Source organism: Myxine glutinosa, chromosome 1 (genome assembly GCF_964187855.1).
Source record: "Myxine glutinosa chromosome 1, kmMyxGlut1.1, whole genome shotgun sequence".
NCBI lineage: Eukaryota > Metazoa > Chordata > Myxini > Myxiniformes > Myxinidae > Myxine > Myxine glutinosa.
In genome coordinates this window covers 111,899,275-111,913,073 of record NC_136261.1, presented here as the reverse complement: position 1 = coordinate 111,913,073, position 13,799 = coordinate 111,899,275, and the positions used below count along the sequence as shown (strand labels likewise).

The following is a 13,799-nucleotide window of genomic DNA, read 5'->3' as shown; positions in this document are numbered from 1 at the left end:
ATCCCTCCCCGCAGGGCTGCTGTGGGGAAGTGAGGGAATTAAGTACTTGGGCATATTCCTTGGTTCCCCACAGTATGCTCAGAGAAATTGGGACGGGGTAATTGAACAAGTGGGAGAAAGATTGAACCGTTGGAAAAGGGTTTTACCCCATCTGTCCTTCAAGGGCCGTGTGCTCGTGATCAACAACTTAGTTGCCACAATGTTGTGGCATAGGTTCATCTGCCTGCAACCGCCGGAGGCCCTACTCAAAGCACTCCAGGGCAAACTGGTGGACTTCTTCTGGGGAGGCTACCACTGGCTACGGCCCGATGTGATATGTCGCCCCTCGGTTGAGGGTGGCCACAACCTCGTCGACATCAAAGCCCGCCTAATGGCCTTCCGGCTGCGGTCCATTCAACGTCTCCTCTACATGGAACATCTGCCATGGCAGCTCCCTGCACGCCTTGTGCTGCATCGAGCGGGTAGGCTCGGGTACGGGTTTGAAATCTTTCAAATGAACCTCCAACATGGCGACATATCGGTTCTCCCTGCTTTTTACCAAAGCCTCTTAAATGCCTGGCAGAGCCTTTCTGTGAGTCGTCAGGTGGACACATATGTCACGAAAATGCTGGCACACGAGCCTTTGTTCTATAACCCTCTATTTTCCGACATTCCAAAGAGTCGAGATTTTTGCCAACACTTTATAGCAGCTGATATCGTGAAGGTGCGGCATCTCCGACATGACTCAGGGTATGGTTGGAAATCCGTAAGTGAAATCGCAGACCTGACAGGGATTTGGTCCCATAGGGTGATTGCAAAAATTTTGAGGAAAATGATTCAGGTGGGACGGCAACTTGGCCTAACTTGGACTCGAGGTACAGAAGATCTAAATGAGCCAACAGTGCCTAAATTGATTGTTGAACCCATTCAAAATGATTTGCCCCCTGTTAGCAATGGGTCAAAGCTTTTCCAGACAATGGACAGCAAGGGCATCTATAAGATGTGCCTCAAGTTGTTAAATGGGAACCCTTCGTTAAATGGAGTTACCCGATGGAAAGGATTGCTACCCGGAGGACCCCCCTCCGAACCTATCTGGGAAGCCATGTATAGTGAGCCCATATCAAAAAGAACAGGTGATCTCCAGTGGCGTTTGGCCCACTGGATTGTTCCCTCCAACACGTTTATTAGACATTTTTCTCCTATATCTGTTTGTTGTCCCTTCTGTGCAGTCAATGAGGACTTGTTTCATGCATTCATAGACTGTATCCGATTATTTCCTTTGTTTCATTGGTTGAATTATATTGCACACGAAATGCATGTTACTCTTTCTTTGAGAAATTTCGTCTTTGGTTTTGCTCCTAAACAGGATCCTGCATCTAAACTGTTTAGTTTCCTAATAGCAACTGCGAAACTTGCTGTTTATTTGACAAGAAAAGACAAACTATCTGGCAAACCGATAGAGCACTGCAATATCATGTTGTCTTTTAATGCATTAGTCTCAGCAAGATTGAAACTTGAATTTACCCTTTCCAACGAGGCCGGAAATTTTCAAAACTTTGTTGATACTTGGTGTGTTGGTGGTTTTTGTGAGGTTAAAGAAAACGAATTGAGAATACTGTTATGAGATACTGATCGTTTCTTATTTGATGATCATTGGGTACTTCTTCTTCTTTTTGTTGGCATTATTGATTTCATTGCAAAACGTGTATATTGTTACCTTTATACTTTTGTAATAAAAGGACTAAAAAGTCAGTCTCAAAGTCAGTCAGTCAGTCTCTCAGTTTCTCTTTCTTTCTTTCTTTCTTTTTCTTCTCTCTCTCTCTCTCTCTCTCTCTCTCTCTCTCTCTCTCTCTCTCTCTCTCTCTCTCTCTCTCTCTCTCTCTCTCTCTCTCTTTCTCTCTCTCTCTCTCTCTCTCTCCCTCTCTCTCTCTCTCGGCTCCTGCTATACTCTCTCTGATGCGTGCGCTGGGCTCCTGCTATACTCTCTCGCTTGGCTCCAGCATACTGAACGCTCCTCTGGTTCCTGCTACGTGCACGTCATTGATCGTCGTCCCTGCCGCGATCATCTCTGGCTGTGGTGTCCTTGGTTGGAGCAATTCTTGGGGCTTCCGTCCAACAAGCCCATCCGTGCGAGCTGCACGACCGAGCCCATCTGGGCAAGCTGCACGAACCGGCCATGCTTTTTGTGCATTACCCTCTTCCCCGAATGAATGAGGGCCCTTGTCGGGGAACGTAGGTAAGGCCATTAAGATTCTTCGCTTTGTCCATGTTCTGTATATATCGTGAATAAATCCTGTGTTTGGTACTTCCAACCTGGCCGTCATTGTCCTTTCCCATATTGACCTAGCATCGCCCCAAATTAAAACAGCTCGATCGGGTTCGATATCCTAAACGGTGCGAGTCCCGTGATGCACAACCGCTCGGGCGTTAAGAATCAGCGTGAATCAGGTGTTCCTGAGCTGACCGAACGGTCACCAATACATCATCCTGAAACACAACTGTGCTGGGTATGGTTCTTAATAAGTTCTCCATTTTTCGCTGGAAAATGGGCGCGGCGGACCAAATGCCAAAAGGGCATCGATTGTACACGAACAGTCCATGGTGTGTATTGATACAAGTGAAAGTTTTTGTTTAGTCTGAAAGTTCCATTTGTGCATAAGCATTAATCAGGTCTAACCTTGTAAATGTCTCACCTCCCATGAGAGCCGTGAACAGGTCCTCGGCCTTGGGCAGAGGATATCCATCCAGTTTAGAATGACGATTTATGGTAGTCTTGTAGTCCCCACAGATACTTAAACTCCCATCAGTTTTCGGCACGGCTACAATTGGAGCAGCGCAGTTGGAGTAATCAACTGGGGGCACTGATTCCTTCATCCAGAAGACGATCGAGGTCATGCTCAATTTTTGCTCGCATCATGGACGGTACAGGTCTTGCCCTATGGAAAATAGGCCTAGCCTCAGCATCCACGTGAATCTTAACCTTGGTGCCTTTAAAAGTGCCCACACCATCACAAAATAGATCAGGATACTTGTCGACAATCGATGCGCATCCAGCACTGGTGGACTCATGGTTCACATTATGCCGGTTGAGTCTGATGACCTTTAACCAGTCTCTGCCAAACAAAGCTGGACCCTTGCCCTTTATGACAAGCAACGGTAAAGCGTGGGACGCACCATCGTACTCAACGGACACAATGGTTGAGCCGATCACAGGCACAATTTCACTGGTAGATGTCTTCAGTTTAGTCGACACAGGCGTGATCTCCAGAATCTCACTCTGTGGATACAGCGAGGTGAACATGTCTTCACATATGATAAATATCGAAGCGGCATTATCGATCTACATTTCCACAAGGTAATGATCTATTGTCACCGTCACAACAGACGGCGGTTCAGTATTCCTGCTGACCACAGAGAAAACTGAATCATTCTCACCTTCGACTGTGGTAGCCTCTGATGTGCTGTTGGTTACGTGGAAATGTCGGTAACCTTATTGAGGTCTGGATCTGCCTCCGAGAGCAGTTTACGCAAGTTGGAATCGCTGTTAATTCCAATCACAAAAAGTCTCAGCATCTCGTCCAGTGTTGCACCAATCGTCAGACAGACGTCTGAGATCAGCTACAAACTCATTCGCCGATTGGCCCTCGCTTCTTTGGTGTGTATAAAACTTGTACCTTGACATGATTTTCCTGGGCTTGGGTTTGTAGTCTCTGCATTAACTCAACCAGTGCAGCTTATGACTTGTGTTACGGATTCGTCACTTCCGTTGTTGTGGTTCTCATCCACTGTAAACATTTTTGGTTGCATGTACTATTATTGTTATCGTTTAAGTGAAATAGAGATAACTGTTTTCAAAAGGTAAAAAAAAGTTAGTGTTTTAAAAGAAACCGGAAACCGGATAGGGAACCGGACGTGGAAAAGAAGAGGAAGAGGAAAAAGAGGCGGAGCGAGTAAGGTGGAGAAGAAGCCAAGCTGCTTTGAGGTCTTGAGCAAATGCTGGCGAACGGGGGTCACAAGTGAACTTTGGGATTCCTGGGAAAGGGATTCCTGTGACAGAGTTGTTATCGCTGTGACAGATAAACCTGCATGACAGGTTTTGCGGTTGATTCCGAAGAGAATCATTGGAGTGCCGTTACGCCTCGAGTACGGGCCGTTGGCCATTTTGCCTTGCGCCCAATTTCGCATCGCTCTAGGGTCTTCACCTTGCTTCAACCATTTCACCGCATCCAGACATTAACCTGGTGTGTGTGTAACGCGGATTTTGGAGTGGGAATTTGCGGTTCGCCGTTTGTGAGCCGCTGAACGTCCATACCCGAAGGTGTGATTTCCCAGTCGCCTCTTGAGGGTACCTTTGCCCATCTTTGGCAGTGTGACTGTCAACCGAACGGGATTCTGGTCTCGATACGACATCGTTCTGACGATCACTGGAGCGTGGATCGACTTTGGTTTGAAGCTGGGACAGAGACATTGGGAATGTTCTTTTCGCTCACTTGGAGCACAGTGAGTTAAATTGTACGAAACTGATGGTACCATCATAGGAATGATATATTGGTTGTATAATTGATTAATATTGTTATTGCACTGTTATTTTTGTGTGACCTTAATACAATACTTGTTTGTTGGTAACAATTGGTGTGGTTTCACCATTGATCTTTGACACACAGAATAACACATCTTTTTGCCGTGACTCCTCTCGGGGCTCGGAGGTACACCGTGACCGTGGTTTGGGGAGGAGCACGTAACACTTGTCATAGTGTTTTTCTGGTGATAGGAGATCCTTCATCAAACTGTAGGTCTGGGATCTGCATAGTCAGCAAAATAGCACAAGACGTCGAGATGCATCACCAGCGCCATCAATTCCGTTGGCAACAAAATACTCGTCCAGTCTTTCCCAAAAATCAACCGTCATCTGAACTCGGATTGAATTCACTCAAAATCCCGATCCCGGCGACTGCCATCGTAAAAATAAAACACCACATGTGAGCTCGAACACACAGTCCAGCTCCTCGTCGCCACTGCAAAGTCCTTACGAGATTGATGGCATCGCAAATCGAGGGATTCAGAGACACAAAGCAAACGTCCAAACAGCGGTTTATTCCCGGAGGTGACAACACAGGAAAAAACACTCGGGGCGCCCAACAGGTGGCGGAGCCCGGAAAAGGATATGACGTCACAGTATGTTACAGTTATTATGTGTGTTTGTTACTTTGTGTGTGTGTGTGTGTGTGTGTGTGTTACTATGTGTGTGTGTTACTGTGTGTGTGTGTGTGCTACGATGTGTGTGTGTGTGTGTGTTACTATGTCCGTGTTACTTTGTGTGTCTGTGTGTGTGTGTGTGTGTGTGTGTGTGTGTGTGTGTTACTGAAACAACGAAACTGTCAGCTGAAGGAACAAAAGAATGTCATGGTCTTACACGAATGGTTTATTAAATTGCAGAAGCATAGCCTGGTACTTCGTAAGCAGTTTATGTGTAACTTGACATTCTTGTTCACAAGTGTAGGCCTACTGACTGAACATTCCTTTTTTTTATTGCCTAAAGGTTTCTGCACTGTAATCCAGAGATTTTTGAAAATGGGTGAGCTGTGAGCAACATGAAGAGGGATAGGTGGACACCAACAAAAAGGTCTCATCTTTGCTCTGATCACTTCATCAAAAACTGTCATGACAGAACTGATCAGAATGTTTGCCTCAGGCCTACTGCAACACCTACTATTTTTGTGTTTCCTGATCACCTTCAGAAGGTAATTATACTGGATTATAAGAGAAGCCTACTGAGAAATTATTGAATGCTTTTTGTGTTTTCTCAAAAAATGTTTCTGAACAATGGGAATTATCATTTCATAATGTTTATATTTTCCATTTTCCATTTCAAAAAATTACAGTTCGTAAGGCACCATTTGCCAGGAGCACATCTGCTATGAGAGAAAACATCCCACATTCCAGCAGAAGTAGTGTCTTCCTGCCACAATAAAATACCAGCCTCTGACAGCAGGACCCACCAATAACACTTCCATGCTACTATGGAGTATCCGAGGAAGCTGAAACGTAAGCTTAATCATGTGACTGTGCAGCTGGAAAATTGCAGGAAAAAAGCTGAAAGGTGAGCAGCAGAAATCAGGACGCCTGAAATGCAAAGTCACAAACTTGGGCTCAGTTATAGCTTCCTTGCAAGAAAATAACCTGATATCAACAAATTGCACAGTTGTTGGAGGAGACTTTCATTGGAGTCCCCAAAGAAGTCCTGAAGAGAATTCAAAAATGTAACAGCCAGAAACACTCCGGTGCCTACCTCGAACACTGAAATAATTCGCCATGACATTGCAGAGAGATATTTAACATGGCCATGCCCCATTGTCGTCAAATGAGGTTGAGGTGAGTGAGTGATGGAGAGAGAAAACGAGGAAGTGAGAGAAAAGACAGAGAGAATGTCAAAGACAAATCAATAAGGAGCAATAAGGTTGTGTGAATTTTAGATCAAATAATTTGTTGGAATCCATTGCTGCTCATTTTGCACGTGCAATGTGAGCTGGATGATGCAGGCTGACATAAATTTTCAAAAATTCCTCATGGAGCTGTGCTTTGCACTTCTGAAAATTTCGTCAAAATGAAGAGAATAATGTTTGTTTGACGTTGGATTGACAAGGTGGACAGAGACTCAACATGGAGCTATGAATGAAGGACATTTAATAACTTGCTTTTGAAAAGGCAGAAGTTTAAGGAAGGAAAAATACCGATGAGGTAAACACATTTCATGAAAAATAAACAGCAAAATGTCCACATCTTCAAAACGTTTCAAATCAAAATACTTGTTTCCAGTTTTTATTTTGAAATCTTTCTAAAAGTTGTTTTGTTGTTGCTTTCCAGTGGGTACAACCAATAAAATAAAATTGAAAATGTCAGAAGTGGGATTCGAACCCACGCCTCAAAAAGAAATAGCGACCTAAACACAGCGCCTTGGACCACTCGGCCATTCTGACTGTATTATATTAAGAGTTATGCAGCAAGCAAAATTATATTAAGAGTTATGCAGCAAGCAACTAATTCTTACTTGAATCTTCATTTCCATTGCTTTCAAGAAAAATATTTTCTACTTTTCCTTTCAAAACAAAAAATGAGGTGGTAGGGAGAGAAAAGCAAAAAGAAACAGAGAGAAGGAGAACGGTCAAAGGAGAGTGAGCAATGGAGAGAGAGAATGAGGACCTGAAAAAAAGACAGAGAAAGTGAGAGAAATCAATAAGGAGCAGAGGTTGTGTGAATTTTAGATCAAATAATTTGTTGGAATTCATTGCTACTCATTTTGCACGTATAATGTGAGATTGGACGATGCAGGCTGACATGAATATTCAAAAATTCCTCATGGAGCTGTGCTTTGCACTTCTTCAGAAAATTTAATCAAAACGAAGAGAATAATGTTTGTTTGATGTTTGATTGACAAGGTGGACAAAGACTCAACATGGACCCACCAATCATCAAGGACATTTAACAACTTGCTTTTGAAAAGCAAAAAGTGTAAGGAAGGAAAAATACCGATGAGGTGAACACATTTCAAGAAAAATAAATAGTAAAATGTCCACATATTCAAAACGTTTCAAATCAAAATAATTGTTTCCACTTTGTATTTTGAAATCGTTCTAAATTTTCAGCTTTGTTCTTGCTTTCCAGTGGGTACAACCAATAAAAGAAAATTGATAATGTCAGAAGTGGGATTTGAACCCACGCCTCAAGAAGAGACTGCAACCTTAACGCAGCGCCTTGGACCACTCGGCCATTCTGACTGTATTCTATCAACAATATGCAACAAGCAAAATTATGCAAAACAACTAATTCTTATTTTCGTCTGCATTTCCGCTGCTTTCAAGAAAAATATTTTCTACTTTTCCTTTCAAAACAAAAAATTAGGGGTAGGGAGAGAAAAGCAAAGAGAAACACAGAGAGAAGGAGAAAGGTGAAAGGAGAGTGAGCAATGGAGAGATAGAGAATGAGGACCTGAGAAAAAAGATAAAGAAAAAGTGAGATAAATCAATAATGAGCAGAGAGGTTGTGTGAATTTTAGATCAAATAATTTGTTGGAATTCATTCCTGCTCATTTTGCACGAATCAATGTGAGTTTGGATGACGCAGGCTGATATCAATATTCAAAAATTCCTCATGGATCTGTGCTTTGCACTTCTTCAGAAAATTTCATCAATACGAAGAGCATAATGTTTGTTTGATGTTGGATTGACAAGGTGGACAAACACTCAACATGGACCGACCAATCATCAAGGACATTCAATAACTTGCTTTTGAAAAGGAAAAAGTTTAAGGAAGGAAAAATACCGATGAGGTGAACACATTTCATGACAAATAAATAGTAAAATGTCCACATCTTTAAAACGTTTCAAATCAAAATTCTTGTTTCCACTTTTTATTTTAAAATCTTTCTTAAAGTTCAGTTTTGTTGTTGCTTTCCCTGTGTGTTCAACCAATAAAATATAATTTATAACGTCAGGAGTGTGATTGGAACCCACGCCTCAAGAAGAGACGGCGATCTGAACACAGCGCCTCATACCACTCGGCCATTCTAACTGCATTCTATTAAAACTATGCAACAAGCCAAATTATGCAAACAACTAATTCTTATTTGCATCTTCATTTCCGCTGCTTTCAAGAAAAATATTTTCTACTCTTCCTTTCAAAACAAAAAATTAGGGGTAGGGAGAGAAAAGCAAAGAGAAACATAGTGAGAAGGGGAAAGGTAAAAGGAGAGTGAGCATTGGAGAGAGAGATTGAGGACCTGAGAAAAAAAGACGGAGAGAAAGTGAGAGAAATCAATAAGGAGCAGAGGTTTTGTGAATTTTAGATCAAATAATTTGTTGGAATTCATTGCTACTCATTTTGCACGTATAATGTGAGATTGGACGATGCAGGCTGACATCAATATTCAAAAATTCCTCATGGAGCTGTGCTTTGCACTTCTACAGAAAATTTAATCAAAACAAAGAGAATAATGTTTGTTTGATGTTGGATTGACAAGGAGGACAAAGACTCAACATGGACCGACGAATCATCAAGGACATTTAATAACTTGCTTTTGAAAAGGAAAAAATTTAAGGAAGGAAAAATACCGATGAGGTGAACACATTTCAAGAAAAATAAACAGCAAAATGTCCACATCTTCAAATTGTTTCAAATCAAAATACTTGTTTCCACTTTTTATTTTAAAATCGTTCTAAATGTTCAGTGTTGTTCTTCCTTTCCAGTGGGTACAACCAATAAAATAAAATCGACAATGTCAGAAGTGGGATTCAAACCCATGCCTCAAGAGGAAACTGCAACCGGAATACAGCACCTTGGAACACTCGGCCATTCTGACTGTATTATATTAAGAGTTATGCAGCAAGCAAAATTATATTAAGAGTTATGCAGCAAGCAAAATTATATTAAGAGTTATGCAGCAAGCAACTAATTCTTACTTGCATCTTCATTTCCATTGCTTTCAAGAAAAATATTTTCTACTTTTCCTTTCAAAACAAAAAATGAGGGGGAAGGGAGAGAAAAGCAAAAAGAAACAGAGAGAAGGAGAAAGGTCAAAGGAGAGTGAACAATGGAGAGAGAGAATGAGGACCTGAGAAAAAAAGACAGAGAGAAAGTGAGAGAAATCAATAAGGAGCAGAGAGGTTGTGTGAATTTTAGATCAAATAATTTGTTGGAATTCATTGCTACTCATTTTGCACGTATAATGTGAGATTGAATGATGCAGGCTGACATTAATATTCAAAAAATCGTCATGGAGCTGTGCTTTGCACTTCTTCAGAAAATTTCATCAATACAAAGAGCATAATGTTTGTTTGATGTTGGATTGACAAGGTGGACAAAGACTCAACATGGAGCTACGAATCATCAAGGACATTTAATAACTTGCTTTTGAAAAGGAAAAAGTTTAAGGAAGGAAAAATACCGATGAGGTGAAGACATTTCATGAAAAATAAATAGTAAAATGTCCACATCTTCAAAACGTTTCAAATCAAAATACTTGTTTCCACATTTTATTTCAAAATCGTTCTAAATGTTCAGTTTTGTTCTTCCTTTCCAGTGGGTACAACCAATAAAATAAAATCGACAATGTCAGAAGTGGGATTCAAACCCATGCCTCAAGAAGAAACTGCAACCTGAATACAGCACCTTGGACCACTCGGCCATTCTGACTGTATTATATTAAGAGTTATGCAGCAAGCAAAATTATATTATGAGTTATGCAGCAAGCAACTAATTCTTACTTGCATCTTCATTTCCATTGCTTTCAAGAAAAATATTTTCTAATTTTCCTTTCAAAACAAAAAATGAGGGGGAAGGGAGAGAAAAGCAAAAAGAAACAGAGAGAAGGAGAAAGGTCAAAGGAGAGTGAACAATGGAGAGAGAGAATGAGGACCTGAGAAAAAAAGACAGAGAGAAAGTGAGAGAAATCAATAAGGAGCAGAGAGGTTGTGTGAATTTTAGATCAAATAATTTGTTGGAATTCATTGCTACTCATTTTGCACGTATAATGTGAGATTGAACGACGCAGGCTGACATTAATATTCAAAAATTCCTCATGGAGCTGTGCTTTGCACTTCTTCAGAAAATTTCATCAATACAAAGAGCATAATGTTTGTTTGATGTTGGATTGACAAGGTGGACAAAGACTCAACATGGAGCTACGAACCATCAAGGACATTTAATAACTTGCTTTTGAAAAGGAAAAAGTTTAAGGAAGGAAAAATACCGATGAGGTGAACACATTTCATGACAAATAAATAGTAAAATGTCCACATCTTTAAAACGTTTCAAATCAAAATTCTTGTTTCCACTTTTTATTTTAAAATCTTTCTTAAAGTTCAGTTTTGTTGTTGCTTTCCCTGTGTGTTCAACCAATAAAATAAAATTTATAACGTCAGGAGTGTGATTGGAACCCACGCCTCAAGAAGAGACGGCGATCTGAACACAGCGCCTCATACCACTCGGCCATTCTAACTGCATTCTATTAAAACTATGCAACAAGCCAAATTATGCAAACAACTAATTCTTATTTGCATCTTCATTTCCGCTGCTTTCAAGAAAAATATTTTCTACTCTTCCTTTCAAAACAAAAAATTAGGGGTAGGGAGAGAAAAGCAAAGAGAAACATAGTGAGAAGGGGAAAGGTAAAAGGAGAGTGAGCATTGGAGAGAGAGATTGAGGACCTGAGAAAAAAAGACGGAGAGAAAGTGAGAGAAATCAATAAGGAGCAGAGGTTTTGTGAATTTTAGATCAAATAATTTGTTGGAATTCATTGCTACTCATTTTGCACGTATAATGTGAGATTGGACGATGCAGGCTGACATCAATATTCAAAAATTCCTCATGGAGCTGTGCTTTGCACTTCTACAGAAAATTTAATCAAAACAAAGAGAATAATGTTTGTTTGATGTTGGATTGACAAGGAGGACAAAGACTCAACATGGACCGACGAATCATCAAGGACATTTAATAACTTGCTTTTGAAAAGGAAGAAATTTAAGGAAGGAAAAATACCGATGAGGTGAACACATTTCAAGAAAAATAAACAGCAAAATGTCCACATCTTCAAATTGTTTCAAATCAAAATACTTGTTTCCACTTTTTATTTTAAAATCGTTCTAAATGTTCAGTGTTGTTCTTCCTTTCCAGTGGGTACAACCAATAAAATAAAATCGACAATGTCAGAAGTGGGATTCAAACCCATGCCTCAAGAGGAAACTGCAACCGGAATACAGCACCTTGGAACACTCGGCCATTCTGACTGTATTATATTAAGAGTTATGCAGCAAGCAAAATTATATTAAGAGTTATGCAGCAAGCAAAATTATATTAAGAGTTATGCAGCAAGCAACTAATTCTTACTTGCATCTTCATTTCCATTGCTTTCAAGAAAAATATTTTCTACTTTTCCTTTCAAAACAAAAAATGAGGGGGAAGGGAGAGAAAAGCAAAAAGAAACAGAGAGAAGGAGAAAGGTCAAAGGAGAGTGAACAATGGAGAGAGAGAATGAGGACCTGAGAAAAAAAGACAGAGAGAAAGTGAGAGAAATCAATAAGGAGCAGAGAGGTTGTGTGAATTTTAGATCAAATAATTTGTTGGAATTCATTGCTACTCATTTTGCACGTATAATGTGAGATTGAATGATGCAGGCTGACATTAATATTCAAAAAATCGTCATGGAGCTGTGCTTTGCACTTCTTCAGAAAATTTCATCAATACAAAGAGCATAATGTTTGTTTGATGTTGGATTGACAAGGTGGACAAAGACTCAACATGGAGCTACGAATCATCAAGGACATTTAATAACTTGCTTTTGAAAAGGAAAAAGTTTAAGGAAGGAAAAATACCGATGAGGTGAAGACATTTCTGGAAAAATAAATAGTAAAATGTCCACATCTTCAAAACGTTTCAAATCAAAATACTTGTTTCCACATTTTATTTCAAAATCGTTCTAAATGTTCAGTTTTGTTCTTCCTTTCCAGTGGGTACAACCAATAAAATAAAATCGACAATGTCAGAAGTGGGATTCAAACCCATGCCTCAAGAAGAAACTGCAACCTGAATACAGCACCTTGGACCACTCGGCCATTCTGACTGTATTATATTAAGAGTTATGCAGCAAGCAAAATTATATTATGAGTTATGCAGCAAGCAACTAATTCTTACTTGCATCTTCATTTCCATTGCTTTCAAGAAAAATATTTTCTAATTTTCCTTTCAAAACAAAAAATGAGGGGGTAGGGAGAGAAAAGCAAAAAGAAACAGAGAGAAGGAGAAAGGTCAAAGGAGAGTGAACAATGGAGAGAGAGAATGAGGACCTGAGAAAAAAAGACAGAGAGAAAGTGAGAGAAATCAATAAGGAGCAGAGAGGTTGTGTGAATTTTAGATCAAATAATTTGTTGGAATTCATTGCTACTCATTTTGCACGTATAATGTGAGATTGAACGACGCAGGCTGACATTAATATTCAAAAATTCCTCATGGAGCTGTGCTTTGCACTTCTTCAGAAAATTTCATCAATACAAAGAGCATAATGTTTGTTTGATGTTGGATTGACAAGGTGGACAAAGACTCAACATGGAGCTACGAACCATCAAGGACATTTAATAACTTGCTTTTGAAAAGGAAAAAGTTTAAGGAAGGAAAAATACCGATGAGGTGAACACATTTCATGACAAATAAATAGTAAAATGTCCACATCTTTAAAACGTTTCAAATCAAAATTCTTGTTTCCACTTTTTATTTTAAAATCTTTCTTAAAGTTCAGTTTTGTTGTTGCTTTCCCTGTGTGTTCAACCAATAAAATAAAATTTATAACGTCAGGAGTGTGATTGGAACCCACGCCTCAAGAAGAGACGGCGATCTGAACACAGCGCCTCATACCACTCGGCCATTCTAACTGCATTCTATTAAAACTATGCAACAAGCCAAATTATGCAAACAACTAATTCTTATTTGCATCTTCATTTCCGCTGCTTTCAAGAAAAATATTTTCTACTCTTCCTTTCAAAACAAAAAATTAGGGGTAGGGAGAGAAAAGCAAAGAGAAACATAGTGAGAAGGGGAAAGGTAAAAGGAGAGTGAGCATTGGAGAGAGAGATTGAGGACCTGAGAAAAAAAGACGGAGAGAAAGTGAGAGAAATCAATAAGGAGCAGAGGTTTTGTGAATTTTAGATCAAATAATTTGTTGGAATTCATTGCTACTCATTTTGCACGTATAATGTGAGATTGGACGATGCAGGCTGACATCAATATTCAAAAATTCCTCATGGAGCTGTGCTTTGCACTTCTACAGAAAATTT

The 13,799-nt window shown here is 39.9% G+C and overlaps 4 non-coding genes across 4 annotated transcripts; all 4 read right to left on the bottom strand.

Annotated features, from left to right (window-relative positions):
* Nucleotides 1–6,873: 6,873 nt before the first annotated feature.
* Nucleotides 6,874–6,956, bottom strand: TRNAL-UAG (transfer RNA leucine (anticodon UAG)). Its single transcript has one exon. It is a non-coding gene; the product is annotated as a tRNA-Leu (tRNA).
* A 715-nt stretch (nucleotides 6,957–7,671) lies between these two features.
* On the bottom strand, nucleotides 7,672–7,754 carry TRNAL-AAG (transfer RNA leucine (anticodon AAG)). Its single transcript has one exon. It is a non-coding gene; the product is annotated as a tRNA-Leu (tRNA).
* A 2,330-nt stretch (nucleotides 7,755–10,084) lies between these two features.
* TRNAL-CAG (transfer RNA leucine (anticodon CAG)) lies at nucleotides 10,085–10,167 on the bottom strand. The gene has a single exon. It is a non-coding gene; the product is annotated as a tRNA-Leu (tRNA).
* A 2,342-nt stretch (nucleotides 10,168–12,509) lies between these two features.
* On the bottom strand, nucleotides 12,510–12,592 carry TRNAL-CAG (transfer RNA leucine (anticodon CAG)). The gene has a single exon. It is a non-coding gene; the product is annotated as a tRNA-Leu (tRNA).
* Between the last annotated feature and the right edge of the window lie 1,207 nt (nucleotides 12,593–13,799).